Source organism: Amblyomma mixtum, chromosome 1 (assembly GCF_055824585.1).
Source record: "Amblyomma mixtum isolate Tamu chromosome 1, ASM5582458v1, whole genome shotgun sequence".
Classification (NCBI taxonomy): domain Eukaryota; kingdom Metazoa; phylum Arthropoda; class Arachnida; order Ixodida; family Ixodidae; genus Amblyomma; species Amblyomma mixtum.
This window is the reverse complement of record NC_143012.1, coordinates 282,553,544-282,581,145: the sequence shown is the minus strand read 5'-3', so window position 1 is coordinate 282,581,145 and position 27,602 is coordinate 282,553,544.

The window sequence follows — 27,602 nt, the reverse complement described above, 5'->3', positions numbered from 1 at the left end:
CCCCCCCCCCCTCCGGCGCCAACAGCCAATGGGGCCCCCCCCTGTAAAAAATTCTGCGGACGCCCTTGCTTTGTTTCGAAATCAAAGTTTCCGAAATGCTTTCCTTTCGACGTGATCTGTGTGGGCGTTCCCGCTTGAATGAGCCGGGAAATTACCCCGAAATATTCGAGACAATCCATTCTTTGAAGTGTATTTTTTGTTAATTGTTGTACACATCACAAGGCTTGCTATAGAGCGTGGAAAAGATCATAAGCTTTGTTTTTTTTCTAATTAACATGCATTGGTCATAACTGGCTTCACTCATTACGCTCGGTGATCTCGGCTCTCTCATAAGTTGCTAGGACTGCGGGTGCGCTACTCCGGCTGTAGGGCACAGCGTAGGCTTCTTGACGCCGTGCGCTGGCCTCGCGGTCTGGGGAAGCCCTCGCTATCCGAGCCGCGCGCCAAAAAGTGTGCCGGATGTCACGTACTTTCGCGAGAACTACTGGGAGTCTTTGGCCGACGGCGCCGCAGATGGTAACGCTGGGCGCAGCGGCGTCGTCTGCTACATTGTCTGCTGCGCATGCGCAAGCGTGCCAAGTAGGGGGGGGGGAGCAGGGGGGAGTTGGCCTTAAAAAATGTGCCGTAACAGCATCTCTATAGTTCTTTCCTTCCTCCATGCTTGCTGGCTTGGACTACCAAGGAATTAGGAAGGCGCTATTGTTGACTCATGCGCTGCTGCGGCGGCACCCTACCGCGTAGCCACCAGGCGGCAGGTGAAAAGGTTGGCCACAGTGCGTATAGGTTGACCTCCGTGTTTTCCTTCGGTTTGCCTGCGGTTCCGTGCCGTGTTCACCCTGCGTCCTGGTGCCAAAATCACCCACGGCGCTCCGACAACGGGAGCTAAAAGGGTTTCACGCTTAATAACTGCATCACGGGTGCACCTATCTGTCTATTAATTGCCCAATCAGCGAAGAGTTTTGCCTTAGATGGTCTTTGAAATACTCAATGATTATTTTAAATTTTAAAAAGCAAACCTCCATATCAGACCCTTGTGGCAGTTTCAATGTGGCGTGAACTGTTGGATTCTCTTTATTCCTCACATGTTCTTAGGGATTGCTTAAGAAGGCTTCGAAGCAACGGTTCATGTCTGGGTGAAATTGAAGCTTGTCAGCTTCTTCGTCAGTCTTTTGTGAATTGCGCAGTCGAAAGATTTAAGAAGTTCATAATTACTGCGTCAGTATGCATTAATTAATATACTTAATAATGAAGATCTGGTACGAGCGAATAAGTGTGTTTTATAAGACTTCTTTTCTCCAAAGCCATGCCGCCTGGCAATGACCAAGTTTATGTAGTTTAGGTAAGTTCTTATGCGCGAATGGAGAATATGTTCCAGTAGCTTGCAACACATTGACATTACAGATATCTGACGGTAATTTTCTGGAAGCGTGCTACCATGGTAAAAAAAAATTGACTGAATTTTACCTTTCTCTAGTCACCCGCAATAAATCGCGTATCTAAACACTGCTGAAATATGACGGCTTGTAGGGCAGCCGACACGCATGTGGTAATTTTTAGAAGCTTAGTGTTGCGACCGTATTGCCCAGGCCTGCAATGAAGTGCTAATCGGTCACTTACACTGGTAACACCGATTGCGCTAAAGACGACTAGCTGTTACTTTCGAAGAAAAAACGTTTTGAAAGCTACAGGGAAATTCATAAGCATTGATTCGCTTGTAAAGCCTTCTGTAAAAGGCATGTTAAATAAATTGGGGATTGTTTCAGGAGATACCGTTCACCAGCCTGCGATTTTCAATATTGAAATCTCGTCGCTAAAGTCTGTGTTAATCACTTTTCGGAGTTTTATAGGGTTGTTTCTTAAGAATTTCGGTAAAGTGGGGTAAAAATATGTTCAGCCTGGTTGATGACGATTTCAGTTTGGTTTATGGTTTGGTTTAAGGGGTTTAACGTCCCAAAGCGACTCAGGCTATAAGAGACGCCGTAGTAAAGGGCTCCGGAAATTTCGACCACCTGGGGTTCTTTAACGTACACTGACATCGCACAGTACACGGGCCTCTAGAATTTCGCCTCCATAGAAATGACGATTTCAGTCGCGACAGATACATCTTTGTATTTTAGTCAGGAGTTGTCCGAGTTGACTTCCTTTGCTTTGTGATACCTTCTTTTATTTTTATTAAGACATCTTTTTATATCTTGTGTGAACCAGGGAGCACCAGTTCTTGACTTGATGTATATATTTGAGATGCAGGCGCGTTCAATATTCTTCAGACTAGCGCAAAATTAGAGCCAATTTTTTTTTTGTTCATCTTACACAACTCAAAGGTGCCTTCAGAAATTACCGCAAAATGCCTTAAATTGCGATCTATTTTTATGTTCACATCTCGGGTAGTTTAGTGGGCATCTGACTGTAGTGTCTGTGATAGGAAGACACAAAGCTGTTGAACTGCGGAGAAATCTACGATTGCTTATTTCGCTTAGTGCGTAAGTTCGGCAAAGTGGAGAAAGATTAGTAAATAGTAAGTCTGGAAATTGATTAACTGGGGTAGACTCCTGTATCAGCCGAGTTAGATAAAACATGGTCATTGCATCAAGTAGGCGTGAACATTGATAGCAACGGGACCTGGAACTGAGATAGGATGCCACCCAGTTAATAACAGAAAAAATGAAGTCGTATCCTAATATTACAATGCTTTAGGGCGCGTCGTGAAAATGATCGATGAATTCAAGGGCCGAATTTTCTAACGATCTATTTCATTTCACTTTGATGTTAATGTGACGACAGCAAGAACAGATGGGAAAGAAAACAGCCAGTGAAAGGGAGAGTCAGTCTTGCCGCGGCGCTGTCTCTGCGCCGTCCCGTCTGCCTCTGCATTCAGTCGGCCTGAGCCGCACGGATGCGGCAATTCGTCGCACAAACGAAGGCGAATTCCTTTGGAGAGACTGGATTAGTGGCTATAAACTCGTCATATGTGCCGTCGTCTCTGTCATTAGTGGGCTTCAATGCTAGCCTGCCAGTGCGACATGGGCTCGAGGCCCTTTAATGCATTAAAGTGTCACCATGGGCGTGTTTCGGCTGCGATGAGCGCGACTGCTCTGACGACCTACGTCAGTTGGAGCAGGAATCAATGGCAAAGGACTGAATGAAATGGAAAATATATTGCTAGCTACATAACATTTTCTGCCCTCTTTTACAGTGTCACTTACACCTTGCACTCTTCTTCCGCAAACAGGAGCCATTTGGCGGAATCTTGGCCCAATAGGTTTCTGCCCTGAGGCCGTAACGCTCTTTGCGGCCGTCACATTTTGACAGCGCCTGTGTCTCGCAAATGCGGTCGGCCTATACCCTGGGGCTTGCGAAGACGGTGCGGAGCGTTTGATGCATCCGAAATTTGCGTGAAATGCAAGTTTCCATGAAAAACATATGGCATTTTGCCTATCGGATCTAGAGCCTGAATTGGAGCTACCTTTACTGTGGTGCAATTTTGTTCTTGTATCGTTGTCGTGTGACACAACAGTGAGGCTTTAAGAACATAAAGTCCAGTGGTCTATATTCTTGCTTTTCCGTAACCTGTCATACGTTTTCGTAACGCACAGGATACATTATATTGCCCGGAGGACCGAAAGATTGGCAGTAAGGTTTATATTTTCGTCTTACTGAAGAACGCAGTCCGTATCAGAACTTCTATTACGAGCACAGTTACCAACATTGGCTATTCGCAGAAAAATTGCTAGGCTAAAGCTTTTAAGCATTAAATGCTTTTAGCTCCCGTTGTCGGCAGTGTGGTGACGTCACGCCGAGACCGAGAGCCATCATCCGGGCACTGAAATCCACTCATCCGGGCACTGAATTCCAGTCATCCGGGCACTGAATTCCACTCATCCGGGCACTGAATTCCAGTCATCCGGGCTCTGAAACGAGAACATCCGGGCACCGTACGAGACTTAACGAGATTTAACGAGACTCTCTAAGCCCTCCTACGCGACCGGCATGCAAGCGCCGGTTGGTCTCCAAATGAGACAAAAAATAACTGCTGCCAGTGCCTTCTCAATGTTTATCAAGATATCAGTGGAGCTGTGGGTTTGATAATGCACGGAATTATAATTTCCGATTTCTAATAACGCGTGCAAAAAGCACATAAATGCCACGTTACACTTCGTTGTCATACGTGATCCGGGGGAGAAGCGCTGCGTTCAAAGGGCAAGGCATCGCGCCGAACGGGTGGTGGCGTTCCTCCCTTCCTTTACGGTGCGGTTCGGGTGTCCACCGAGATGGCAGAGAATTACTGCGCCATTTCCTTTCCTCAAAAAACCTTGCGTTCAAATGGCAAGGCATTGCGCTGAACGGGTGGTGGCGTTCCTCCCTTCCTGTACGGTGCGGTTCGGGTGTCCACCGAGATGACATTAGGCCCGTAAACATTTCATGCTTACTCTACTCTCGTTTACGGGAGAGGCAGAGATTTTTTTTATCAACTTTATCACAATATGTTCAATCTGGATTCCAGCTTGTACTTTCGACCACCCGGAAGACTGCCATCGCGTACTAACCATCCCTTCGCAGTTATGTCATACATGCCGAGAGTTGGTGTGTATAAGTTTTCGTTTCTGCCTAAAACAATTATAGAATGGAATAACCTTGACCGACACGTATTCAACAAAACTTGTTCACTTGAAACTTTTGTAAAAGAGCTGGAACTGTGTTGTACTGACTGACTATACCATTCCCACCTTGTAACAGCCCGCAAGGGCTAACAGTATTTGGAAATAAATAAATAAAATTTTCTAGAAGTGTACCAGGTGAGATATACGTTCAGAGGGTTATGATGGGTCCCTGCTCAGGGGCATACAGATTCCGCATCTGATTATTAAGAATGCTTATGATTGTACAAGTAATTCAAAATTATGTTCTACGGCTTTGACTCCCGATATAAGCCGCAGCAGCAACCGCAACCAGAACCAAGCAGGGTTCGTGTGCACTTGGAGACGTCACGATCGATGATGTTCACTCAGAATAACGGGTTTCCTTTTCTCTGCAAAAGCAATCTATTGCAGGCCATCATATAAACTGTGCGAAGGCTAGCTAGGTGGATATTGTATTTCCCAACAGGACAAGACAGGGATTGACACAGCTTGGGGGCATTTCTGCATTTCGCAAACCTCAGGAATGCGAGGGCTGAACACAGTTCCGCAGAGATGAGTCCTTACCTCTGTCTGCGCGCATTAGGGAACCTTACATTTTCTTCGCGAACGACTTGTGGTTGTCTCTTGTGAAAAAGAAACTTCCAGTGCGATGCCGGTAAGGTGTAATCCTTCCACGCGTTTTTGTGCACACACTCGGTTTTCGTACCTTCTTTCCTTTTCTCTCTGCCTCTCCCGAGATTCTCCATATGTGCAAGGTAGCAAACCTTACCTGACCGCAGCTAACATCTCTGCTTTTTCTTTTCAGCATTCATATCTTTCCATCGCTTACTATCTTGAGGTGAAAACACACACAAAGAAGAATTCCTGACATTCTGGCCTCCTCTGGTATCATTCCTCCGCAGAAACGGTCACCACCTTCACCCTCCAGTGATCGCTGTTTAGTTTACGCTGTAATCCCTTTGCCAAGGCTGGTGAGGAGATAAGTGCGGAAGCTTCTTTTTTTCTTCTAAGCGAGCTAGTTTATGCCGAGGCATGTTGCTAGTACATAGCCGAAAAACGAGTGCCACAATTTCTAGTGTTCGGCATTGTAAGTATTAACGGCTTCACTTGTCTCATGTGCTCTATCGCGTACCACGCCACCTGGGTTAAGGCAGCTTGTACAGGCAGTAGTGAGAGTTCAAGCATGTGTTCAACGTGCCCGGGGCAAGCGAGAAACCATCGATAGCCGCCGCACGTCTTCTGAATATTGGCACTGGAGGCGCTGTATTTGCTCCGCGAGATAACAGCATCTTGGAGGCAGAGAAGGACCGGCGACTCTGTGTTCAGTTCGCCTTACCCTTGCCACCGCACTCCATTGATCGCCCCGTTCCCCTGCTCAGGGAGGGCCAAGACTTGAGACGTGCCTTGCTTTCGAAGAGTCTGATTAGCGCCCGAGGGTTTTGCCTAAGACATATGGGGCAAACATTTCAAGATTCTCCTTGCAAGCAACACAGTCCTGTTAGTAATTTGTTCACTGCCAGGAGCTACTTGAAGAGGAATTGCGTAGTATCTTGAGCTTGTGTGCTCTCACTTCGAAAAATGGAGCACCGCTATTGATTTTCAACTTTGTCGATCAGGTTGACTCACCTAAGTACTAAAGAATAACGTTTACAAGAAATGCTTTTTTGAAACACTAGAAATAGTGGTCACTAGACGCTAAGGTTGGTGACCCCATACAGAAAATGAATTAGGTTTGGAGTTTGATTGTATATTGTAGTCACTTAATTATCAGAAGTTATTAAGGTTACTACTTGCCCATGGCTTATGTTGTGAAAAACTTTCTGCTGTCCTGAATTGTTACTACTGCTTTAATTATAAATAAAAAGGAGCGTTGACACTTGGTGTAAAGTAAAACCTAAGTCAGCAGTCGAGTGATATAAATGTTCTCATATTCTTATGAAGCAAGCAGTGGCAATGCTTGTTTGCGTCGATTCATGGCGGACTCCTATAGGTATTTCTGATTCAATGTACACCAACTATCAACTCAGTCTCCTACCCACGAAAAAAAACTATCCTCAAAGCGTCAAGCCTGAAAGCCTCAAGATCAGCCTCAATTTTCCGCACCTCTCTGCTGCATGGTAACCGAACATCAGCAGCATGAAAAAACCAACTATTCTTATAAAGATCCTCCCTATCACAGCTTAAGTGCCAACCGTGTGCAGTCTTCCAGCCCTTTACACAGAATCAACTTGCACAAAAAAATTTGCGAAAAGTGTTTTGTCAATAAAATATATGCTTTTGCCTGAAGAAATGTCATTGCAGGTTGTTCTGACTCCGACGCGACCACTTACTGACGTCCTCGCTTTCTTAATTATTATTATTTTTCCATTTAAATGTATGTTTTCGTTTATCTCAACCTGACCACTTCTGGATATGCTTTTCGTGAGTGTTTCCTCTTCCGACGCACGCAACAAAAGTCCTGAACTGAAAGAGGCTTGAACTTTTTGAGAAATCGCAAGCATTCTTCGCATTTGCTTCCTTATTATCTCTAGGGCACCGACGCGGACCGTGTTTATGCAGGACTTTGGCCGAGAAAATACTATTACGAATATTGCCCCCATCGTAGAGCCTCCCACCATACCAGTGACGGCCGGCATGGCGCAAAGTGTTCATTTACTTGAAGGCCGTGCTTTGATTGCCTGTAATAAAGTGGTGGCACAATGTTGGCTATCGTTGGCTGTAGAGCGGTCTCTCAGAAGCGGTAACAGATTTTCGTACGGAAGACAGTATCCCTAGTCGACTCTCCGGCTCAGTTAGCTTCTTTGTTTTATTGTCTCCTGTAATAACTTGAACTCGCTTCATACGGTCAGTGTAACGAGAAGGGAATTGTTTACCGAGTGATACGCGCAGCATTGTAATTGTATTTGTATGAAACGCAGCGCTGACTCTAGTGCGCTCAGCCCTAATCTTTGAAACGTGCCATGCGTGCAGAGATTTTTACAAGCTGAGCCACTTTTAATTTCCTTTCTTTTTCTCTTTGCATATTCTGTTCCGAATTCTGTTTCGGTTCATTGTTTCTTTCTTATTAGGAAATTTCTCCTGCAATACCTTTGGAATACAGGTTGGGAAGTGAGCCTCGCATATAAAATATTTAAAGAAAAGGTTTGCTGTCCTTCCATTTTATTACGCAAGCACAGCTGTGACAACTCTGTTGACCTTTATCATGGATATTATGAAGTTGGTCAAAAGCGAAATATCAGTATGGTACACAGTGTCTGGCGCAGTGGCATAGCCGAAATGGCACTCCGCTACTGGGCACATTAGCTCGAAAGATGGATTTCTAACCAAAGCTGCTGATTTCGATGAAAACAATGTACAAAGCCCGTGTTTGTTGAGGCTCTCCACCACATAAAGACATGTAGTCAGTAAAAATTATTACAGAGCTCTACACCGTGGCTTGAACACCATCTTGTAGCTTTCGCCAATCAATATCTGCAAATCTAATCAAATAAAATAACAATCACAGTGACTGCGAGCATTTATAACTAAGTGGACTGCAGAACTATGCGAAAAGGAGGAAATAAGGAAGTTGTAAAGATTCAGAGTCCGTTGCGGTGACAAAGTAAAATGTGCAAAGAAGCAAACGAGTGAGCGAAACAATAAAGATATTGCAACGGATAATCTCCGTGAAGACGACGTAGAGGAAGTGCCCGGTGTGTGCGCGCTTGCCGCTCGGGGCTAGCTGTGATCTGTACCCTGTGCTCCGGTCGTCCTTGTGCCGACATAGACTTCGGGCCACGTAACATCTTTGGTGGACGTGCCGGGTAAACGATCTCCACGCCACGCAGCTCCGAAGCGGTCGTCAGGCCGGGGCTACTACCATCATGGCTCCACCCGGCGAGTCACGAACCACTCCCTCTGCTCCCTCTGCTCCCTTCGTGGTCATGGCTCCTCCCCGTGACCCTGGAACCTTTTCTGGGAACGACGGCACCGATGTCAACGACTGGCTCAGCCTATATGAGCGAGTGAGCACTTATAACCGGTGGGATCCCACCGTGATGCTAGCGAATGCGATCTTCTATCTTAGTGGCACGGCCCGGGTCTGGTATGAAACCCACGAAGAAGAACTGACGAGCTGGGACACTTTTAAAGAAAAGCTCCGTACTTTGTTTGACAGGCCCGATGACCGGAAGCTCTCCGCGAAAAAGCAGCTCGCGTCGCGCGCCCAGTCGTCAACCGAAAGCTATGTGGCATATATCCAAGATGTCTTGGCGCTTTGCCACAAGGTCGACGCCGCCATGACCGAGTCCGACAAAGTCAGCCATATTCTGAAAGGGATTGCGGATGATGCTTTTAACTTACTGGTTTGCAAAGACTGCACCACCGTGGACGCAATCATAAAAGAATGCCGTCATTTCGAACAGGTTAAAAGCCGCCGAATTCCACAGCAGTTCTCTCGGCTCCCTAATACTGCCGCTACTTCTTCCTGTGAGGAACACCGATTACCGTCCCGCGCCTCTTCCGATGATGACCCCGTCGCCGGCACTGTGACCCGCATCGTTCGCCGCGAACTGGAAGCCCTTGCGCCTGTTCTGCCCCGTCCGACCGCACCTGATAACTCTCTACCCACCGTGTCGCTGATTCAGGCCGTCGTGCGTCAGGAACTCGCTAACCTGAACCTTCCTCCGGCTGTGTGCACCATCAGAAGCCCGGACACCCCCCAGCCACCACTCTCTGTTTATCGTCGCACCTATTATTCTCCGCAGCGTTATCGCAATCCAAATGAGTGGCGTACGGCAGACGACCGGCCCATCTGCTTCCGGTGTTCTCGCATTGGCCACATCGCCCGACATTGCCGCAGTCAATGGTCTTCACCAGCCCGCAACGTCTGCCCCTCCTTCTACAGTTCTACCTCGACCCGCACCTTCTCGCCCCGAGCCCCGTCCGAACCATCTGAAGCAGCCGTTCCCCCTCCACGCCGATTCTCCCGCTCTCCGTCGCCGCAGGGTCGCCGCTCTCGCTCCCCACAGTCGCCTTCAACCAGCCGCTCCCATTTGGAAAACTAAATGATGCAGCTCCCGGAGGTGACGCTGCATCAACGACCCGGACCACAAATCCTCTCTCGACCTCTCGACCAAATCTCCTGGACGTCTTTATCGACCGTGTTCCTGTGCGCGCCCTGATTGACACCGGTGCTCAAATATCAGTGATGAGTGCTGCCCTCCGCCGTCGCCTACGCAAAGTCCTCACGCCTGCAATGTCCCGTGTGCGTGTCGCGGATGGTGGCACGTCTGCTGTCGACGGTACCTGTACCGCGCGCGTTACTATTGGCGGCCACAGTATACCGGTTCAATTCACCGTGCTGACCACCTGTGCCCATGACCTCATTCTTGGCTTGGATTTTCTGACTGACCATTCCGCCCTCATTGACTGCTCGGATGGCGTCCTACACCTCGAACTTCCACTGCTGGATTCAGAACCCGTCGATATATCCCTGCGACTATACAGTACCGATTATGCTCGCCTGTCATCCCGAACCGCCTCTTTCGTTCCACTGACCCCATCTCGCCCAGTTCCTGATGGCGATTATCTCGTTACGCCCAACCTTGACCTCCTGCTGACCCGTAACGTTGCCCTACCTCATACCATCGCCACCATCCAAGCTAACGCCCTCTCTCTGCCTTTCCTCAACTTCGGCGTCTCTTCTCAAGTGCTCCCGTCCGGCATCTGCGTGGCTACACTATCTCCTCTCGCTCCCTGCCACGTCGCTCAGTTAGCCAACACCCCTATTCAAGACACTGCCACCCCAAGCCGGCAGTCTCCACAGTCGCCTGACGCCTTCACAACCATGGTGGCCACCGACCTCAGTCCCGACCAAACTGCCCAGCTTCGTGCCCTTCTCGAATCTTTTTCGGATATTTTTGATGTCAACAACACGACGCTGGGCCAAACTCTCGCCGTCAGGCACCGCATTGAAACCGGCGATGCCCCTCCCATCCGCCGCCGCCCCTATCGAGTCTCTCACGCCGAGCGTCAAGTTATCAATGCGGAAGTTACTAAAATGCTCGCGAAAAACATTATCGAACCCTCGCACAGTCCCTGGGCCTCACCCGTCGTACTTGTGAAGAAAAAGGATGGCTCCTGGCGTTTTTGCATTGATTATCGGCACTTGAATAAGATCACTAAAAAGGACGTGTACCCCTTGCCGCGTATCGATGACGCCCTTGACTGCCTTCATGGTGCCAAATTTTTCTCATCCATAGATCTTCGCTCCGGCTACTGGCAAATTGCTGTAGACGACCAGGACCGTGAAAAGACCGCCTTTGTGACACCTGATGGGCTTTACCAATTCAAAGTTATGCCTTTCGGATTATGCAACGCGCCAGCCACATTCGAGCGCATGATGGATGCCCTTTTGCACGGCTTTAAGTGGTCCACCTGCCTGTGCTACCTCGATGACGTCATTGTCTTTTCGCCCACGTTTTCCACTCATATCACTGACCTTTCCCAGATCCTTTCCCTCTTTCGTCATGCCGGCCTGCAGCTCAACTCTTCTAAGTGCCGTTTCGCACGCCGCCAGCTCACCATCTTGGGTCATGTCGTCGACAATACGGGGGTCCACCCTGACCCTGAGAAGATCCGAGCCGTCAAAGACTTTCCCCAGCCACGTTCTTCTAACGACGTCCGAAGCTTCTTGGGGCTCTGCTCCTACTTTCGTCGATTCGTTCAAGGCTTCGCCGACATCGCCCGCCCCCTAACCAACCTTCTGAAGAAAGACACCACCTTCATGTGGGGACCCGACCAGGCACAAGCATTTTCCAACCTGATATCGAAGCTTACTACCGCGCCAGTTCTCGCCCACTTCGATGTGACCGCTCCCACTGAAGTTCGCACTGACGCCAGTGGCTACGGCATCGGCGCTATCCTCTCACAGAAACAATCCGGAGAGCACCGTGTGATCGCGTACGCCAGCCGTCTCCTCTCTGCCCCGGAGCGGAATTACTCAATTACCGAACGCGAGTGCTTAGCTCTTGTCTGGGCTGTTGGGAAATTCCGCCCATATTTATACGGCCGCCCCTTTACAGTTGTCACTGACCACCATGCGTTGTGCTGGCTCTCTTCCTTGAAAGACCCTACAGGACGGCTTGGTCGTTGGGCGCTGAGCCTGCAGCAGTACCATTACTCTGTACTCTACAAGTCTGGCCGCTTGCACGCCGATGCCGACTGCCTTTCCCGTTACCCCGTTGGCCCGTGTGACAATCTTGGCACTGACAGCGTGGATGCTCTGTGCTCCCTCTCTGTCCTCGCTAACATGGCCGAAGAACAGCGCCGCGATGCCGAGCTGCGCTCCATTATCGACCGCCTCAACACCGCCCCATTCGACCCTCCGATGCGCCGCTTTGTGCTCCGTGATGGAGTTTTATACCGCAGGAGCCTTAGCCAAGATGGCCCAGACCTCCTCCTCGTTGTCCCCGAGCACCTTCGCACTGTTGTCCTCAAAGAGCTGCATGATCTTCCCACTGCTGGTCACTTGGGTGTCTCCCGTACTTACGACCGCGTGCGTCGTCGATTCTTTTGGCCGCGCCTCTACCGCTGTGTACGCCGCTATGTTGCTGCCTGCGATGAGTGCCAGCGCCGGAAACGCCCCACCACTCTTAAAGCCGGTCTGCTTCAGCCCATTGACGTCCCACCCGAACCTTTCTATCGCGTCGGCTTAGACCTTTTGGGACCATTTCCGGAATCCGCCTCGGGCAACAAATGGATAGCTGTTGCCACAGACTACGCTACCCGTTACGCGATCACACGCGCACTGCCCACAAGTACGGCTACTGATGTTGCCGACTTTCTTTTGACCGACCTTATCCTACATCATGGAGCACCCCGTCAACTTCTGACCGACCGAGGCCGTTGCTTTCTGTCCAGAGTTGTCGCTGACATTCTTCGATCGTGCTCTACGAAACATAAGCTCACCACCGCCTACCACCCGCAGACGAACGGCCTCACAGAACGCTTCAACCGCACTCTCACCGATATGCTGGCTATGTACGTTTCTCCGGACCATAGCGACTGGGATACCGCTCTCCCCTATGTGACCTTCGCCTACAACTCCTCCCGCCATGACACTGCCGGTTACTCCCCTTTTTATCTTTTGTATGGCCGCGAGCCCCTGCTGCCTCTGGACACGCTGCTTCCCACTTCTACTGCTCCGCCGTCTGCATACGCCCACGACGCCATTACTCGCGCTGACCACGCTCGCCAACTCGCACGCTCCCGGCTCCTCGCTTCCCAGACCTCTCAGCAGGAATTCTACAACCGCCGTCACCGTATGGTCTCCTTTACCCCTGGCTCCCTCGTCTTGCTTTGGTCACCATCTCGCCGCGTGGGGCTTTCTGAAAAACTTCTGTCCCGCTACATCGGCCCGTACCGTGTCCTGCGCCAAGTCACCGCAGTCACCTACGAGATCGCTCCGGCCTTCCCCGGTGCCACGTCCTCTCAGCATCAGACCGATGTTGTGCACGTCGCTCGCCTCAAGCCCTACGTCTTGCAGTCCCCCTCACTGCCCTGATGAACACCGAGACGGTGCCTTTCCGACCGGGGGGCCATGCAACGGATAATCTCCGTGAAGACGACGTAGAGGAAGTGTCCGGTGTGTGCGCGCTTGCCGCTCGGGGCTAGCTGTGATCTGTACCCTGTGCTCCGGTCGTCCTTGTGCCGACATAGACTTCGGGCCACGTAACAATATTGTTATTATTAATTGCCTTTGTTGAGGATTTGCGGGGTCGCAGCGGAGCACCAGAGTAAGACGACCAGCGTGGCAGGCTTCTAGTTCCGAACAGCCCGTGCCGGGCATGCGCTCCGAGCACGCGCTGTCATCTTTATTTTCTTCTAGCGCGCGCTGTAACGCCGATCTCAGCGCCTGCGCTTTATAGCGTCGCCGGGCGCTATAGGGCCCCCCGCCTAGACGGAACGGCGAAATGTAGGCGCCGACGGGGCACACGATGGAGGGCACACGATGGAGGGAGGGTCCGGTAAGTTCATGTCAGGGTCCGGGAAGAGCAGTCGGGTGGAGGGCGCGGGCTCAGGTGGACGAGCCTGGCTGCTGCGCAATGGGCGAATGATGCAGGGTGCCGAGCTGACAAAGGATATTAGGGCAATGGAGGCCATGGTCTGGCCGTCACCGACTGTAGTGCTGCCCGCTGGCACAAGTGTCATTGGTGTTGTACCGTTGCAGCTGATGTCGGCGGGAAGCTGGCACACAGAGTGCGCCGTCGCAAGCAAGGGAGCGGCCGATACCCCTCCGTGGACAGATGTGGTCTTTATCGTGGTGTCGTGTCGCTGCTGTAACGCCAGCTTCAAGTCGTCCAAATAGGTGGAAATGGCTGGCTTACATGGCTCAGGTGCCCCTGATGTAGGGCACGAGCAGTGCGAGCCGGCCACTAGGTTTGGCACAGGTGTCACCGACGAGACAACGGTGACAGCTGTGGTGATGACGGAGGAAGTTGCTCGGTTCAATGCCAGGTGCTTGGGTAAAGTGGGAGTGGCAGTCCGGAGCGACTGGCCAGTGCTGATGCGCGTGTGAGCATAGTCGGGCTTGAGAGCAAGCGCTGACACTGGGTCAGGAACTGTTTCAGGTAAAGTGGGGCTGGAGGCAACCGCCATGCTTGTTACTGCTGTCCCCGGGTTGGCCTTCTCATCCTGCTCCTGATGACGAGTACTGCTCTGCGGACCTTCTGAGGGGCTGGGAGTGTGACAAGCAGGCTTGGTCGTTGTCGAGGGCTCTTGAGCATCAGCGGGCGACGGCTTCAACCTGCAGAGCTGTTGGCGGTAGTGACGAGGTAGATGGAGATGCCGGAAGCCTCGGCACGGCTGCTGCCGCAGAGTCGTCCTTGGCTGCAGGAGGCTCTGGCGACAACGCCACTGAAGCGCAAGGAGGCAGGGCCAGAGACGAGGGTAGGATAGTAGTGGCAGCAGGACGCGAGGCGAAGCTCGTGCGGATCCTACCTGGTGTGTCATCGAGAGGGACGGCCGGGCTGGAAACGCTGTGCAGGAGTGGCGGCGAGGCGGCGAGGGGCTGCTGAGGCGGGCCGGGTTCTGATGAAGGCTGAGTGGGCGCGAGCGAAGCCGGTGCAGGGCCAGAGGCTGGCGGCGGCGAAAACGGGTCCGCTGCGTCGTAGAGCGGCGACGGAACATAGTAGGCGCCGAAGTCAGCCAAGACGGCCGCACGCAGCTCATCGTATGGCCGGCAGCCGAAGGCAGAGTAGGTGAGCCGACGCAGGAGGTCGGGCGGGAGGATGTCGCAAAGGACTGCGTGTTTAAACGGCTGGATGGTAATACCGTTCAGGTACATCGCAGCCTCCAGTTGGGCGAACCACCCGCCGACGCCTGCAGGCCGGAACGCTGGGAGCGGCGGGTCGAAACTTGGGTCCTGCCAGTACGCCATGCTAGGACGCCGCTGGGATAGAAGGCACGGTTCGCCGGGTCACCACTGTTGAACACTTGCGGGGTCGCAGCGGAGCACCAGAGTAAGACGACCAGCGTGGCAGGCTTCTAGTTCCGAACAGCCCGTGCCGTGCGTGCGCTCCGAGCACGCGCTGTCATCTTTATTTTATTCTAGCGCGCGCTGTAACGCCGATCTCAGCGCCCGCGCTTTATAGCGTCGCCGGGCGCTATACCTTCTTTATCCTTTTTACGGCCTTAATACTGGCCTTGCTGGAATGCAGAGTGGAATTGTATCGTGTACGCTGCGGCGTAGCTGCGCTCCTAGTCCCTACTGCCTACTGCGAAGAGCGAAGCTTTGCCGACATGTCCATATGAAAAAAAAGTTATGATTGGCCCTAAGGCCCTTTCATGCAGTGAATGCGAAAACATCTTTTGAAATAAAGAAATGTGACCTATAAGCCTTTGCCATAAAGGCCTTCAGTCAAATATTACCGTTGCCATTTATGACCCTCATCAATAATTTGTAACGTCCTTTATCCTTTCAAAACGACTTCTGTCATATCTGCACATCAATCCTGTTTTCTTTCTTCACGTTTGTTTGTTGATTTGTATGTTTTTATACTGTTTTAGGTATTTTAATTTAGAACGTTTCTCCGTGTTTCCACACTTTTGCTTTTTGTTATCTTTCTGCTCGTTGTCACGCTTTTGACTGAAGAAGAGGCTTGTTGACAGGCGTTTCTTTTCTATCGCCTTGACTGCTGGATTACTTGACCTGATCATTGGTCTCTCCGTGAAAAAGATATTACTTTTTGCGTGTGTTTGTATAGCATTGTTGAACCGAGACCTCAGGGTTGTTCCTGGGCCCCAAAAATAAAGATTGAATGATAATTGATTAAATGACAACAATGAGTTACTACTACTGTTTCGTCTAATTGATCTGCTTAGTTGCCCATGATCATCAATTGCTATCTTATGATCTACTGCTGACATCACGCGACACCATGGTGACGTTATTAGGGTTTTCGGACCACTGCTGCTGGATAACAGTGCCGCTGCTGCCGAGTTTCGTTGCCAGTACGAAATACAATGCTTTTGAATAAAAAAAAAATGAATAATTCATGAAACCTGCCAAAACAGAGACAACGTGCATCCGTGGAAAGAAAGAAAAAGTTAAGAATAAACGCACGAATAGCATTTTTGCGTGCGAAATTATCACTTTTTGCAGATAATTCTTCTTCCAACTAACGCGGTAAGGGAAGGCGTGGTTTGGATTATATTTTCTTTATTCCTACAAAAAGAAAGATTGGACGTTCACTATAGCGAGAAGACAAGTGCTTTTTGTAGTGCCCTCCATAAGAAGCAAAAGAACGCTAATTTCACTGGAGCGCGCGCGTTAAAACCAACACTTTACAGGTTGACGAGGACTAGGGCGGGCAAGCAGGGAAAGACATCGAGAAATCAAGAAACAATAAGCGAGAATTGATGAGACTCCCCGATTCGGGTGCTGATTTCTACAGCAGCTGGCTTGGCACACCGTAGGACAATAGAAATTAAAAATTGATTTGTTTTTGTTTCAGAAGAGGAAATAACGCCGTAGCTGTGTCACTTATCTCGGTGGACATCTGAATCACGCCATAAGGGAAGGAATAAAGGAGGGAGTGAAAGAAGAAAGGAAGAAAGAGGTGCAGTAGTGGAGGTCTCCGGAATAATTTCGACCAGCTGGGTACCTTCAACGTGCACTGACATCACGCAGCACACGGGCGCCTTTTGTGTTTCGCCTCCATTGAAACGCAGCCGCCGCGGTAGCGGAAGCCTATCTAGATTTATTGGTAGCGGCGCGTTTCTCTGGTTCACCGCATAGTACGCACCGTGTGATTGCAAGAAGGTGCTTTAGAGCTCTTTCAAAGTTATTGTACAAGCCTACAAGAGTAAAAAGTTCGCTGAAGAGTCTACTTGCGGTGGAGTCTGCAAGGAAAGCAGATTCATAAGAGTACATTACCACAGTTTCCACGCAGAAGCGCAAAGCTGCCAAGAATGCGGCAAATTACGCAAAGATACCAATATAAATTAACGAAGCCGATCATTTAAACTACACTACTGAACATCCTGAAAAGCTCCTAACTTTACCACGCGACGGCATGCCAATAAGCCGCATGAGAAGAGGCAATAGCTGTTGGCTGCTGGGTTGCTGCTGAAACCATATAAATGCTCGAGCTAAAAAAAAATTTTAAGAAACGTCGTATTGAAGCATAATGTATTAAAAGGACGCATTGAAGGATATATCAACATTTAAACGTGCCTCGCCAACTAGAATCTTCAAAGCGTGAAAATCTCAAGCCTGTTTTGAATAGCGTAACGTTAGCTTACAGCATGAACTGGCGTTTTTCACCGACTGGGCACTGGAGGAAGGAATCCTGGCTCTTGTGTCTGAACACAAGAAGGACATTTCCGCAACGTACCACAAATTGCTATGGAGAAATTGCTGGCACAAAATATCAAGAGCACCCTCGCTGTAACGTTAATTTTAAGTGTCATTACTTATTTGCATCTTTTATAGAAGTAAACTCATTTTTTAGGAATGTGAGTGCAGGTATGGTGCCGACGAAGGCTAGCCTCTGTATATTCCCACAAATGCGAGCCTGAAGGCACCTTGCTGCGGTCAATATTACACGCGTCTAGTATAACAAACTTCACTTCGAATATGCCACTGCTAATTTTGCATTTACTCAATCTCATCCGAAGCTTATTAGGTATTTTTCCCTCCGAATCCGCTCATCCAGCATGTAGGCAAGAAATTCAGTATTGCTACTTGGCTCTGTAGTAGTAATTTTTTTTGCGCAATAGTTTCAGTCACCCGGATATTCGTTCTGCCGTATGCCTTCGGTAAGAATAAGTGCATAACATGTTCGCAGCCATTGCCAGGTTACTAACCGTATTCGTTTTTACGCATATTGAATCTCGTTTCGTTTGCACAAATCGGAACCAGATATGGGGGTTTGAGTAGCACTCTTCCATAAAACACGTTGAAGTACTCTGCTGCACATGTGAACCGCACGACTCAATACCGACAGGGCCAAAAACTTTTATCCGCCAGCCACTGTGGATGATAAAGAAGTGCTGGTCTGTTGCCCATCGAATACAAACTTGCGAGCGCATGCTATGAATCCTCCATAGAACCATGGATAAAGCTTGCTCCTAGCCTGAACAGCGTGCCCTTTTGAAGTGTCCTTCCGTGCACCGGTCAGATCCTGCCGCTTTTTTTTTCATCTGAATGAAAAGTGATCGAGCAGCAGCTGCTTATCCATCACAAGCTCTGACCGACAAGCCAGTTAACATTCGAATTCTTCGTAAAAGGACTCTAAAGACCAGTTGAGGTGCAGCGTCAGCAACTGCGTTCGAGACGCAAAATTGAACTCTTCCGCGTTAATTTTCTTGTTTTCGAGCATAACCATCTATAAAGCGATAATAAATGGTTTTTAAACTTATTTCTTCCTGCCTTGGTCGAGAGTTGGGAGAAGTTGGCAACCAGTGCGAAAATTCTTTGCAGCCACGTCCGCGCATGGCTTCCGGGCTCATGAGTCCGAGTGCTGTTAGGGTGGAAAACTTTCATTACGGTCGTACCTGTGATAAGGTATTCTTTCATGCATGTAAGCATAAGTAAGAATTTCCACGCCTTCTTTCTGAAAGAAATAAAACTTTTGACGAAACTTTTTAATGGCTGTTCTCACAAAGGCAAATTCCTGGAATCAAGCAGTGACCTTGCTTCTTTACTGTTTCCACCAGAATAATGAAGAAGAAGCGTACTGAAGCGCTTATTGCAGAATATGTCATATTTAGTAACTCTAAACTAATATTTTCGCGTTATTTCATTACGAATTGGAAGTAACCTTGGCCTGAAAAAGCGAGGAGCTGCGTATTGCATTTTTTTGCAAGGATGAGACAAAAGTTCGCTGGGTTATTTTTGTTCTGAACTGTGCGTTCCGCGTCATACAGAGTGGCACTCGAGTAGAGTAGCAGCCGGCTCTTCTACCTTTCCACATTTGTTTAAATTCGCATACCACTTCTACCCCTTCTATCCTGACAATGAACTACCAAAGGCTCACAACTATGCACACAGCTTTCTGTGAGCATTAGCCAACTTAACTCGCATGCATTTACTGAACTTCCACAGTATACTAAACTTAGGTTGCTACGCGGAGCCACCTTCTCATAGCAAAACTACTGTATTCAAAAAGTGAAGTCGCAAGAAATTACATTTATGAATTTTTTAATGCCATTTAGAACCGTAAAGTTGATGCTTCCAGCGGGAGTGCTTTTTTCTTTTCTGCTACCATGAGATTGGTATCATATAAACTGGCATATAAACATTCTGGGCTGCGTGAGTGGCTTGTCGGGAAGCAGAAATTCATGAATATTTGCACTGTATATTTCACAGATATTGCAGGCTTTAACGAGAGCGCGAAATTGGTTGCCTTAAATCAAATGATGTAATATGGAACAAATATTCGTGAATATTTTTTTATTACACTCTGGGTACGAAGATCGCCTTTTTTGCGCGACTGATGAGGCACTACAACCCGCAATAAATTAGATTTTACGCGCCGTAATTTCAGTGAGCTTTTTTTTTGCGTGATTCCTGGCTTTTCTTAAGCCCACTCGTAATGTGTATCTTATTACCAGATTTGTGAAGCGACAGCCTAAGTGAACGAGCAGCAAATTCTTTCTGCCTTCTGGAGCACATTCGCGCTAATGAGTTTTAAATCTTTCACGGCAGTTTAAGCCGATGAAAGCTTTCGCACTCTCTTTGACCTGGATTACTGCAGCCCCGCTTTGATACATTATAAAACTTTATTGCCTCTATAGGGTTAGTCTTTGATCCGACAGTTTTATTTTGGAAACTTACTAGCCAGTTGCTTTGAAAAGATTAGAAATGAGTAATAACTGTTGTTTATTGTCGTTTTGTTATTTTGGCCTCTACGAGAAAGTGATTTGCGTTGTTTCTGCATTTAAGATAACGGTCCTGGATCCTGCTGCCTCGAAAGTTATAGGCTCTGTAGCGGCATATTGGTGTTTTTCTTTCTTCTAACCTCTTCGTATACTGCTTAGAGTATCAAGAGGAGTCGATTTATTTTTCTATGCTTAGTTAATGACCTGTTCATTTCCTCAATAAAATTTTTCCCAATGACTGTTTTTGTCTTTAAAGTGAGGTCGTAAACTTTTATTGTGCACCTATATATCCTAGAAGTAATATACATAAGAGCTATATACTACACATTCTATGAAACAAAAATATGTAAGATGCGCTTTGAATTTGAATGCCTCAACATTTTCCAGCTCGTGGTAATCCAGCTAGAGGATGCAATGGTAAAAATGGTGTCAGTTTCACAAGTGTTAACTATACAGGGTACTTCCCCATTCCGCTCATGAATAAAACAGGGAAGGAAAAACACCAGGCAAACGAAGGAGCACACACACAAGTGCTGCAGCGCTTGTGTTGCATAATTACTCCCCTATTGTGTATTGTTTCTCGTGTGCTCTTGTTGAGCTGTTTTAACCATGGATCACACCTAACTGACCCCGATCGCAGCATTAATCCACATTCCAGAACAGAAAGACTGCGCGATCTACGCTTACAACTGGCTGACGTGCAAAATCACCCGCAAGTTGAGTAACTCCTTAAAACTCAACAAGCGAACTCTCAAACGCCCACATATGCGCTCGCGCTACTCGCATGGAGATCATTAAACACTCTGGGACAATATCGTTTAACTTGGTATGCCTTTATCAACCATATGTTTTTGTTTGCGAACTGTTAACGTTAATCGCAGTAGCAATACAGCTGACGACGCTGTTGCTGGTCACTTCAGTGCAGTTTTTGAGAGCACACCCCGTAGTTTTTTCCTTCCCCTTAGTGGACAAGGCACCGAGCGTTTTCTCCAAGAATCTAATCTAAGTCTTGATGCTGCTTTGTTAACACATTCGAAGAAATGTCTACCTCGAGCTCGAATAAATCGTCTGCATGTTAGTGATGATTTATGCGCATATCACTGTATGCATATCACTGTGCATAATAAAATATGTGCATATCTCTATGTTCCTGTTTGCAACACTCATACTCTCGTAACTTTGCAAACCTTTGTTACTTTTTTTTGATTGCTGGCCGCCTCACCTTTCTTTGCACTCGAAAAATATAGCGTTTGTTAAGTAACGAAATACTGATATCTCAAAGAAAGCGAGACTAAGCGAAAACGGCCGCAATTAACCACGTTACTGCTGCCGTAAGTTTCATATCTGTCGTGGAACTTCGCGTCTTTGCTGCCTAGTGAGCAAGCGAGCGGTTGAGACTGAAAATAGTGAACAAACAGCACTGTTACACCAGTCTACACGAAATTACATACCAAGATATTGCGCAACGGTTTGCTTACACTTTAGTGTGAAAATTTCGTTCGCAGCTCATTAAGCCTTTGAGTTTTCGTGGCATGGTGGCGGGAGGGAGTCAGGAGGGCGCATCTGATTAGGAAGTTTGCTAGGATAAAGTGGCCCCAGCTGGCAATGAAGAGGACTATTATTTTGCATGGATATGACGATGACGATGGAAGGATGATGACGAGACTCAAGTGCACACGGGGTAATTGAAAGTTTGAATAAAGAGGAAAAATGAGAAGGGGCTTAAGCTCGACAACGTATTTGCAAAGAAAGCGCATTCGCCTAAGAAAAAAAATTAACTCCCTGGCATCAGAATTCGAAAACCGGCCTGTTTGACAAAGATAAACAAAAGTTTTCTCTAAAACACTATAGAGGCTAAAAAATGCTTGATTCCTATTTTTTCTGGAAATATATGTCATAAAAGCCACCTGTATGCCCACCTCACTAAAATTGTCTTTTAGCTGCTGTTCAGTGTTCCTCCGTCAAAATATTACATTGAAAAATTATTATTTTTCTATGCTGCAGTTGACCAGCAGGACTGAAATGTGGTTTATTGTCTATGCAACCAACTTTCGAGTCCTTCAGTCTATGCAACCAAACTCGAGTCCTAAGTGACTCAGTGGCATTCACTAGTCAAGGGACATTCCGCAGAACAATACGATACCTGGATGACATAAGAAGCATTTTTGTATTCTGGGTGCAAGTTACACCAAGAAACAGCATATAAGTTTGTTTCATACAGCTGAGCGGTTAAAGAGTGTTCTTAAGCGCCATTAGCGAGCCACCTTTATTCGTAATGCAACGCACACAGTTTTACAGTGCAGATCATGCTGACGCACTTGTGAGTTGAGCGGCGCCGGCCGTGCTGGTGGCATCACGCTGTAACATGACCACATGGGCGCAACTGACTGGTCCCAGCTAAATGATGCTGTCCCTCATCATCGTACTATTTCACGCTTGACCTGCGCATACTGTCTTTTCCGCGGCTTTATGAGAGGGAATAAAGTTCAAGCATTCATTTATTGCTGACTCTATAATTATGTCTGAGAAGCAAAGTATTTTTAGTTTTATGAACAGTTGTCCTTCTGGCTTAGAATATACAAAAGTCATTTTTAAATTCAGCGGAGAAATAACAAAAAAATTCTCAGCTCTTGTTCCCTCTCGTATTGTTCGCGACTGTATTCATATTTTGGGTTTATCTTCACCTTGACTGGCCTCTCCTAATGCTGCTGTCTCTCTCTTCGCTTGTTTGGGGGTTTTCACCGAGATTCACTCCTGCCATTTCGATAAAACTCACTGCAGGTTCTCAACTCACGTAGCCGACATGATCTAGCTGCACGAGCCGCCGAAGCGACTGCGAAGCGCAGACTCTGCTGCCAACACTGTGCTGTGCGTAACACTGACGTGAAAGAGAAGCGGAGGCTGTACAAGAGTCACGGTACCAAAATGAAACGCTGCGCACAATTTTAGCATTACCTTGTGTTGTAATCATCCTGTGAGTTCTTTCAGCTGCGCAAAATACATTAGCACGGAGCTGTATTAAAAGACGCAGTGGACAAAGCTTCGGTATAAAAAATAAAAGAAACGGATGAAACGTATACTCGGCTTCTCCGCGCAAATTTTTCAGCAGATATACTTTCACCGGTGTAATGTGTGTAACTACTTGAAGGTGCGCACCAAAAGATGAATTTTACTGGGCGCGTTCCTAAATTCAGATCGATGAGTTGGACTTAATTCATTTCCTGTGTGCCGGTGAAAAGGAAACGGCGGACATAAAACGCATCCGCGCAATTGTGAAAGTTACACTTGCTGAAAGTAAATATACTCGTGTGATAATATAGGCCACCTAATAGTCTTGAATGGAGTAAAAAGTGCCTGAGTTGATATTCAGCTGACTTCTGTGCGGAATGTTTACCCTTTGTATCTTCGAAATATCTGAATGAAGCATTTAGTGTGTCTTACCATTTCCCCTCCTCTAAAATTCTCTTTAGACGGCATAGCCAAAATTGAATGATACATCAACGATACGCTTGTAGCGTTTAGTACAAACAGGCTTGGAGTGTGTACTCAAAGTTTAGAAGAACAAATTTTTTATTCATGTTCTGAGTACACAGAAGCATAATGCTGCTTAATGACGTTCAAGGGATTCCAAAGGATAACGAACTTTATAATCGTCTCTTCCCCTATTTTGCCTGCCACAGATAATGAACGGGGCCATTTGCTACCGACAGTAAAAGCTTAAGAGTAGAATATTGTTGGCTATCTCATTATCACGCAGAAGGAAGTATTATATATCATAGTTTTTTGAAAACATTAGATAGTTTTTGTCTCTGTCAGTCTCGTCCGCTTCTTTTGCAAAGTGCAAGCTGCTGTGACGAAATAAAGAAAGAAGCCTTTAATATAAGCTAATTACTGCAGTAATTATCGCAGATAGCAGGGGCCGGCAAAATTAGCTGTTTGGCAAACATCTCCGCCGACAGCAAGATAAGCTAATTTGTCATCATTAGCTCTGGAAGTTAATACGCATATTTTTTACAGCATGATTGTTCTATGTTTGTAAAGGTTGGTCGAGAGCGCATGTATTGTCATAACTGAAGCAGACAGCATGCCAATGTGATATCAGTTTGCCACTGGTAAATGCAGTTTCGGCAGAATCACGATAAGTAGAGGCTGCTTTGTTTCCTTGACCCCCGTTTTTTTACATATACAGGTGGCTTCTACAGCGCACATACCTGTTAGGTTATCTTTAATGGAACGAAGTATTACACTTAAACATTCAAACATCATTACTTTTTCTTTTTTTCAGTTCACACACTGAAAGAATCACTTGGATGATGCTGCACGTATGCATTAGAAGAATTTGCATTAACACTTAAGGACAACATTTTTACATTTTAGCTGGTCGCGAAGAAGAAACAAACGAGGGTTGTGGAGGGTTAACTTGACCTTCGAATAATTCAGAAATCTGTTTCTGTGGATGACATTCCGTATTAGTGAGGCTTTGCTACCAAGAATCTAATTTTATTTTTTGTTGCTGGCTATGTATTCATTTATGGGTTTCATTTTTCACTCATTTTGCATGATCACTTTACAGATTGCGTAATGTAAGGCTGTCTCATCAAGCATTATCCACTTCATTGCACGTCATTTTTTTGCAAAGAACTCACACTATATTAAAAAAGGACAATAATGTATGGATATGTGCCCCTTTCTTATTATTTTTCACGTTGCGCAGGTATTTGATATTTCACCCAATATTCAAGCCCATTTTTCTTCATATTCTTATTTAATTGTAATGAAAATATTTCAATTATTAGCTTTATTATCTTCCTATTGTTAACATTATTTGGTTAATATTTTAATGTAATGTAAGATGATTTTTTCATCAAGGCATGCTTATCTATTTCTAATCAAAAATTTTTCCTTCCAAATTATTACTGCATACAAGATCCTCAAACCAGCAGCTTTTATTGCATGCCTCATGCGAAATACATGTATGTTGATGCGGTTCATCAATTTTAAACGAAATATTCACACGAACCTTCTAGACATGAATGTAGTGATGTCTTCAGCTTTTATCGAAAATAACTAAAAACTTAATTTTTTAAAGTTGTGAGGCCTTTAGGTTTTTCAACTTTATTGCTTTGAACCCGGCTCTCCTCGAAGTGACACGCTCATTTTTGCAGACTGCCTACCCGCTCCGTGATAACTAGCTGGGTGAATTACGCCAGTTATTCAAACAGTCTACTCTGTGTTTCAAGGTGCAGTCTTGTCGCTTCCCAAAAGGAGAGCAAAAAAATGCCACACCGTGTTCTTCTTTGCTTGCGTAGGTGGAAGGAAGTGGGTGAGCATTTTACTTTTTGTTTGAAATAAGCGCCAATACCTTTTGAAGATTGCTCGAGCGAAAGAAAAAGGCGCTGTCATCGAACAGGCTGTGCGAGGTAGGGTCCGAGGATTGGCATAAGCCTGGAGCACTGGTGGAGCAAAGCCACTCGATACTAGCATCACCATACCGTCTGCTTCCACATCTATGGCGGATAGCTACGAGCAAACAGGTATGCAGACGGCTTCTTCAGGGCTCCGTGTTCCAGCGTGCTATACAAACTTGATTCTGGGCAAATAGGAATCGTGCGTTACTGCACGCAGCACGATTGAACCTTCGCTATCTCTCCACTGAGGAGACGCCTTCTTCTTCTTTATTTACTGACGTGTACGCCAACCGCGTGCACTGTTTTAACCCCTAGAAAAGTAAATTCAGTTGGTTGTTGTGTGGACTTCCTAAACCGTAAGCAGTGTATCTAAACGTAGAGTAGAATAGAGTTAGAAAATAGAGTTGAGAATAGTACAGTGCAGCTGTAAAAATCTGCCATTAAAGCTACTTTTGGGAAACTCAACCAATGTCACAAGAGCATAATGTCTTTTGGCAAAAATAATTCATCATCAGCAATTTAAGGACGTGTTTTCTTCTCCTGTTCCTTCTTTTTTCCCTAAGAAATACGAAAGTTGGCCGCGTTATGCCGCAAGCAGAAAGGTATGAAGGAAAGCCTTTGATGTTGCACGCTCAATTCGCCCGACTAGCCGATTTCCGCACCTTCAGCGCTGCTTTGATTTCTTTTTTACGAAGAACACTGGCATGACATTCGAAACCGCAGAACTGTTTGTATTTTGCGCTTCATCCCTTTTACAGTATTCCCTTGTGTAGTGTCTGCGGTACGTAGTTTTCATTTTGGTTTCTGTTTTAGTAGTTACGCTTTATTTGCTTTCAGTTTTTGCATGACACGTTAGGTATTAAACCATCGTTTATATGCTTCTCCTATTTTTCTGCTGCCGTATGTTTGTATGTAGCGTTTTTTCTATTGCCTCCAGGTTGTCTCGCTACGGCCAAGGAGAGAAAGCACAAAGTACGGCTTGATATGGCTTTCAGCCTTTCCTGTGTCAACATGGAAAAAAACCGAAGTTTGTAAAGAGAGACACGGCAGGGGACACGGCGAACCATGTCTAGTTCCCTGTTGTGTTGCTCCTGCGCGTTATATATCTACGCTACGTCCATTAACTAGCTTTAAGTGCCACATAACTGAACTAAACTGAACTAGAAATAAGGATCCTACCTTCTACTACGTGATAATCGTTAGTACAATTACCGTATTTAATGAACTGTAGTCCACAGGGGTAAATTATGGCTTAAAATGAGAAGTTTTTGCTTAGATATTCGACGCTCAGTTTTAGCCCTCAGTGTGAAGTTCGGTTTAAAATAAGTGTTTTCAGATTGCCCTCAAGCAGTATATAATCAGTGCCAGCCTTCGAGTCCGCTCTTCCAGTGCCACTCTTCCTGCTCGAGAGGCAAGGCTCAAGACATCAGTCCTTCAGAGTAAATAAAGTGGCACGCTGCTCCACAAATACGGCTTTTGACGAACAGCTCTACGGACGAAGCCATGTTAAGCGCCTTAAATTTAAAATATGACCTTGTTAGTTTAATTAATTATTCGCTGATTAGTTCAGCATATGACATACATAATGTTAACCATGCTGTACAGTCGATCTGAGCAGACCGCACCATCCTATCTCCGTGTTTTAAAAAGAAAACCACTAGGTATATTATTCGGTTATTTTCTGTACAAATTACTATGTAGTAGCTAGCTGAACAGGATGTTTCCTCGAGCTACTGCAGGGAATGAGAATTTATAATTTCTAGGACCTAACAGCTGTAAAATTTATTTTATTTTAGCCTATTTAGTGAGCTCTGCACAAAAAGAAATAAAAATGAACGTAATATTTATTCAAGTCTTCACGAATATCCAGATTCAGCGCTTTTGTACTGTGGTAATCATACGGTGAACTCATATCCCTAATCTCTCCCCATTTCTATCAGCGTGAGCTTCTAAGTATAGCGTCGAAAATGGCTTCCTCTGTATAGCGGTTCTTCAAAAGGTCTACTTGTGTAGCAGAGCGCCACGTTCCAGAGCGTTGCCTGTTGAATGGCTCAAACTTCGTGAACTTGCAACACTCTGCGGCAGGCCCGTAGGCGCAAGAGTTCGTAATGGTGCGAGGTTCATTACCATCACTCATGAAATATGTGTTGGACCCCTGCGGCCTGCTTGGCATAAACAGTCCAGACCACCA